Source organism: Macaca mulatta, chromosome 6, assembly GCF_049350105.2.
Source record: "Macaca mulatta isolate MMU2019108-1 chromosome 6, T2T-MMU8v2.0, whole genome shotgun sequence".
Taxonomy (NCBI): domain Eukaryota; kingdom Metazoa; phylum Chordata; class Mammalia; order Primates; family Cercopithecidae; genus Macaca; species Macaca mulatta.
Window position 1 is genome coordinate 80,732,777 of NC_133411.1, and position 6,937 is coordinate 80,739,713.

The following is a 6,937-nucleotide window of genomic DNA, read 5'->3' on the forward strand; positions in this document are numbered from 1 at the left end:
TTTCCCCACTGATTTTTATACCACTTTTAACATACATGTCCAAGTAACATGTGTACTGATCTGTTTCTCAATCTTCAATGCTATTTCATCAATTTGTTTTTCTCTTCTCGGTTTTCTTTCAGTTTAATTCTCTGGCTTAAAAATAATACATGCTAGAGCCTAATGCCTTCTATCTACTCGTATAATTCCTGTTGTCCTGATGCTGCACACAAGCCTAAAAATTTGTTAAGTGTCTGACAGTTCTTCAGGAAGGTAAGCTAGAAGGCATACGGTCTCTTTGATTTCCACATCGGAGATTCCACTTGCCAGACTGAGAGATCTACCCTTTTAGAGTGCAATCCTCTACAGTAGAAGGACGAGTAAGTTCTAAAGGTAGTGAGTAAGAAGGAATGAGTCCCAGGCTCTGCATCCACACAAATATCCCCACTGCCAACATCCATTCTCTGACATCCAAGTAAATGTTAATGACAGCACATTATTCATAACCATCATTCTTATTAATTTAAATAGACCAAGATAACACAGGTATCCAAAAAAGATTGAAAAATAATCAATTCCAGAGCTCAGGCAATAAAGCAAGTTTTAAAATCACATTGCTTTTTGGAAATGATCATATTCATACTATATAATGATCTGTACTCTATAGTACTTTACAGCATTTGGGCATCTGTATATATCCAAGGTTTAGAGTCTGGCTCTGGGAAAAGGCCCTTTGAACACAGTTATATACACTGTAGGCAGAGAATGTGAGGGTTGATCAGTGTCCTGCATACAACACCCGGAAGTAAACCAGGGTACAAAAGAAATAGATCCTGGCCTGGCATGGTGGCTCACACCTATAATCCCAGCACTTTGGGAGATCAAGGCAGGTGGATCACCTGAGCCAAGGAGTTCCAGACCAGCCTGGGCAACATGGAGAAACCCTGTCTCTACAAAAAATACACAGAGAAAAAATTAGCTGGTTGTGGTGATGTGCACCTGTAGTCCTAGCTACTAGGGGGGCTGAAATGGGAGGACCACTGAAGCTCAGGAGGTCAATGCTGCAGTGAGCCATGATCACACCACTGCGCTCCAGCCTGAGTGAAAGAGTGAGGCCTTATCTCAAAAAAAATAAATAAATAGAAAGAAAGAAAAAGAAGAAAGAAAGAAAGAAAGAAAGAAAGAAAGAAAGAAAGAAAGAAAGAAAGAAAGAAAGAAAGAAAGAAAGAAAGAAAAGAAAAGAGAAAAGAAAAGAAGAGAAGAAAGAGGTCCCTCACAGCAATCCTGAGTTTGACTATAGCAATTATCTCTCCTCTGCCTGAGTATAGACTCAGCCCAGCGAACAGTGGGGATGAGGAGGATGGGGACCGGCTAGGAACCAGTATCTCATACAGCCCAGCTTTTGACCCTCACCTCAACCCAACCATAATGGTTAGAAATATGAGTCATTATTCTTTGTCAGTATTAAGAAGATCATAGGCAGTCCTGACAAAGTGCTTTAAAACTCAAACCACCAGCGTTATTTTTCCTCTTCTGTAAATCATAAAGTACCTGATCTGTGGGGTTTTTAAACTCTTGCATTTGCTAAATGAGACTCCTGCATGGCAGCTTCAAGAATACACCACAGTTCAACCAGAAGGCCGTTTTCAATATTCGGATGTATTTTTCCACAGACAATTTGACTCCCAGTGGTGGAATGTGAGGGTGGAGGAGTGGGGAGGAGTAATTCCTAAAACATCTTGACTCTCTGGTTTTGCTGGAGAGTTTGTATAAAATATAGTTATCAAGATACTGATTGCACAGAGCCAGCATTACAAATGCACATCTTTTTACTCCATCTCTTTACTCTCTGTTCTCTTTTTCCAAATGAAATTTTACACAAGTAAAGGAAGATCATTTTTGTTAACTCAAGAAATGTAAGGATATTTCTGATATTTAGCATCTAATTTCTATAATTAAAATTATATATTGCTCAGACTAAATTTGAATAGAAAGGCAATAAACTGTATAGCCAAGGATATTTATTTTTAAAAATATATTTCTCTCCTGCATTAGAGCTGGCATGATTCTTCTGGTCTTCACCAAGCAAAAAAATTGTTTTTAAAAAGGAGAACAATGCCATCTACTCATCCATTCAAAACAAGAAGTTTTGAAGAGGATGAAATGAGAACTCCACAACTCCTTACTTAAAACCATATTTGGAGACTCCCTCTAACATTGTCCCCTGGGTTCATATCTAGGGATCAAATTTTAGGTGAAGCTGTTTTTTAACAAGATTCACCCAATTCTTCCAATAATAAACCATACTGGACAGGTTCCAAGACTAAAATGCCATGTATTGTAGTATGCATAATAACAAGTCATATTTATGCAGGGCCTTGGTATAATTTACAATTGTTTGTCTATTTTTATTTCTTTTTATTCTGTTTCTTGACATGTGGACCTGACTGGCATGCTTACATCAATTGCTCTTTTTTCTTGCTTTGTTATGGTTGTGTTTTAATGAAAACTCTTCTTCCTGAAAAACATCCAGCTCCATGCCAGATCAATGGAATCTGCAGGTTTTCTTTCTGGAATATAAAACAAGAGCTTGGATTCAACTGGCCAACAAATACATTTGCTAAATGAGGCTTTCCTCAAAGGTCACTCATTCATTCAACAAGTATTTACTGAGTACCGCTTAGGCTCCAGGCATTGTGCATGTCTATGAATACAATAGTGAATGAAGCAGACACATGGCTGGGTGGTGGCTGAAACGCAATGGGGAAGACTGAAACAAGCAAATATCTAATTACGCATCGTATTAAGCAGAGGAAGAAAAAAATAGAATACTGTGATAGTGAATAATGCAGCACAGAGTGCTCCTACTTAGAACAGTTGAGGAGGCCCTCATGGAAGTCTTTTAAGCCAAGTCCTAATTGATGAGGGTGTCCCAACCATTGAAAGAGAGGAGGGGAGTATGTCAGCAGAATAGCAGATGTGAGGGTCTGGAACAGGGCGTAGACCCTTGATGCTCACCATCTTTGCCCCCCTACCTGCTGGCCAGCTTCACAGGACAAGTCCAGTCTGTTTCCCCTAAGAAGTCTTCCTGTCCATCCACGCATGGTCCTCTCTTCCACGACCTCCTCCAGCATTTCATCTGTTCCCCATGACTTACCATGGAGCCATATGCTGGGTTGTATGGTCCTCAGATGGTTCCTGTGGTTAAACCTGTCTCTTTCACAAGTTTTGCGAACCCAGTGAGGACAGAGGGCACGTGCCCCTTTTGCACCCCATGCCATGTCTGCTGCAGCGCTGGAGTGGAACTGATATGGGAGGCATTGAAATGAACTGGACGGAAGGCCTAGCGGGCAGGTGAACGGCCGTGGCTAAGCCTCTTTTCTATCTGCATCTGCTCACATTAGACAAAATGCAAATAGATAGGCCCCATCTCTCTGTTCTACTTAGCATTTATATGACACCTTTCAGCACAGAGAAATGAGTAAGTGTAACCAGAAGTGGCTGTTCCATGTGCTCATCCCCAGCTCAGCTGTGGCCAGGCATCTGGTCCCCACCTGCCCCCACACCCCTTCTTCCCAGAGGGGCAGCTCTGGACCCCACCACTTCACTTTCAGCAGAGCCCTTCCCATGGAACCGCACACTGTTGAAAGAATGCATTGTCTGTGCTCAAGGGAGAATGCGGGTAGCACATTGCAAATCTGAGCTGTTATGTGATAGATGAGCAATGAAAAGCGTCCTGACATCATTAAGGTGTTCTGGAACATGCTGTCTGCTCCAGCCTTACCCGCATGCAACTGCGTGAAGACAGAATTGCCTGCATGATAACCAAAGCCTGGCTTCGGAGTCAGCAAATTGGGTCATTCCAACCCCACGGGGTTTTTCTAGATTCTGCCAGTTGGGGACAAAGACATTTCATAGAAACTGCCAGACTCACATCTGCAGATGGTCTTAGAGGGTAGGACTGTCTTCAACAACATGAAAATAGACTTGCCTTTTCACTGTTGCAAGTATTCCCAGAATTTGAAGCTGTCCTTCAGCACTACCTCCTGCCCCACATTCTGGAAGCCCTCTCCCAAGACCCAGGGCATCCACATCTGGACAGGCCCCTCTGTAGAACCCACAGCACGACCTCCTGACTTTGCCAGGGCCCAGCATTAACTGGGAGTTGGGGACAGACCACCTGCTGTGTGGCAGAGCAACATATCTGACATTTATGGGATGAGATTTGTCAGGGTCAGAAAGGGTAACTCTTTAAAATTGTTTAAAGAGCGTCTTAACCTTTGGCATGCTGCCTGGGGAACTAAAAGTAACCTCTCATTCCTCCCTACTGATATTGTGGAATTTCAAGTTTCTAGAAAAGAACTTTTGAGTATCAGTCAGCAAAAACAGTGGAGTGGCTGGATTTATTCCTTATGGCTAATCACCCCTAATTTGCCTACAGGGACCCCAGTGGTCATTGGGGTAGAAGAGGATACATCACTCTACAACATACAGGACAACATCCTGGGCTCTATCCTCATGGCAGCAAGCTCATTTTGCCTCCTGTTTCATAGTAAGAGTCATTGTTCACCGAGACAGCAGCATGTGTAGTGATTGGAACATGCAATTCAGAGTCCGATTACATGGGTACAAATCCTGGTTCTGTCTCTTACTAGCTCTGTGATCTTGAGCAAATCACGTAGCATCTTGGCTTCTGCGTCTGCAAGCCAGAGGGAAATAATAGCTCAGTCAATAAAATATGATGAGGCTCAAATGATGGCAAAAGTCCTCAGTACAGTGTCTGGCATGTAAAGGGGTGTAGTAAGTATTCACTATTTATCGCAGACCTACTTACTACATCCCACACTGAATTATGTGCTTTATTTAATTCTGTAATTTAATCCTACAACAACTCTCAAAGGTAGGGCCTATGCTTATAATCACCATGCTATGCTACTCACCTTGTTTCCCTAAGAGAAATATTTTCATGTCAGTGGCTATTCCCACCTGCAATTTTCCCTTGACAAATTGCTCCAAGACGGGTACTTCCTAAGGGGAAGCTTTCTCCATTAGCGAGACAGGAGGGGAAATGGAGGGGCAAACCTTGACCCACCATTACCAAGAAATCCACTGTGGAAGTGAGTCATCTATCTCTCGTCACTGGGCTGGACTTGATGATTAATGGGAGACATTTAAGATTAATACACTTTCTTGTTTAAGTTTTGAAAATTAAAGATCTTAGAAATGTGAACCCAGAGAATAAAGAAAAAAAAAGGAAGTAGAACAATATTCTCTTTCTAGTTACCTGCTTTCAAGAACTCAATCCCTTTATGCCAGCATTTAGAGAATTGCCTGTCCCCAACCAGGTCATCTTGCTTTCCTCTTCTCCCTCCTCACCTCCAAAAGGACATGAGTTCCAGCCAAAGTGCATATCATAGATCCTCAGCACAAACAGTTTCCAAGTTACCAAATGGGACAGTGGAACAATTGATTGTACTGGCACAGGCCATCAGTGGGAGATAAGAGAGTGACATGTGGGTCCAAACAGCTATTGTTTCTGCGTTTTTCTGTTTGGTTTTGGGTCTTTTTTTTTTTTTTTTTTTTTTTGTAAGCATGAGTGCACAGGCTGTGCTGGCCTAAGACCTTGAGATTCTTGAGAAAGAAAAGATACCTCAGCTAGAGTCTTATTGAGGCCAAGTTTCTAAGAGCTCAGGCCCAATCCTGTCACCTTAACAGAGCTGACACTGCCTCATCCTGAAATGGGCTTTCAGATACAGCTATCAAGAGCTACCCTTTGGCCCCAGATGTCACTACCAGAGTCAGGCCATTTAAATGAGCATGGCTGACATTTATTGAGCACTTTTCACTGTGATAAAAGTGCTTTTCAGGCTTTCATTTAGATCTCGAAACAGATGCATTTTAAAGGGACTTATATTTTCTGATTTCTAGGAATAAGAAGGCAGAAGCCAAGAGATCTTGAGAACCTCACCTATAATTGCACAGCTGGTCAGTGATAGGGCAAGAATCTGAGCCCAGGCCTGTGTTGTTGACCTTAAACCCATTGCCTAAGAATGAGAGGAGAGAGAAGGAAAGCACAGGAAGTGGGGGAAAGGATGAAGACAAAAGAAGAAGGTATGATGTAAGACCTAAAGTCAACACCCAATATTACGTGCTGCCTTGACATCTGGCAAAGTATGGCAGGCCCCAAATGACCTAGATGCGAGTTCCCCTCCTCACTCCGCTCCCAAGGATAAGGTTTTCTAGCCATACAACACTCTTTATCAGAGATCAGACAGGGCTGGGCATGGTGGCTTGTACCTGTAGTCCCAGCTACTTAGGAGGCTGAGACAGTACGATCACTTGAGCCCAGGAGTTTGAGGCTGCAGTGAGCTGTGAGCTATGATTATACCACTGCACTCCAGCCTGGGTGACATCATCTCTTAAAAAAAAAAGAAAAGAAAAGAAAAAGAGACCAGGTGTGATGGCTCACACCTGTAATCCCAGCACTTTGGGAGACCAAGGCAGGCAGATCACAAGGTCAGGAGTTTGAGACCAGCCTAGCCAACATGGCAAAACCCCATCTCTACTAAAAATACAAAAATTAGTTAGGCGTGTTGGCGGGCACCTGTAATCCCAGCTATTTGGGAGGCTGAGGCAGGAGAATCACTTGAATCCAGGAGGCAGAGGTTGCAGTGAGCCCATATTGTGCCATTGCACGCCAGCCTGGGCGACAAGAGCAACTCCATCCCAAAAAAAAAAAAAAAAAAAAAAAAAAAAAAAAAAAAAAAAGCAGCAGCCAGGTACAGTTCCTGCTTACCCCTGAGTAGTGGGCTTCAGTTCCCTGCCAGACCAAGGAATTATTCAAACAAGGTAACCACATTCTCCCTCACAAATCAGGGGGCACACCACTCTCCTGATACTGCAAAGCTTGCCTGCCTCTGCTTGTTCCCTCCGTTTCCAAGCGCAGCAGCCATGTGGC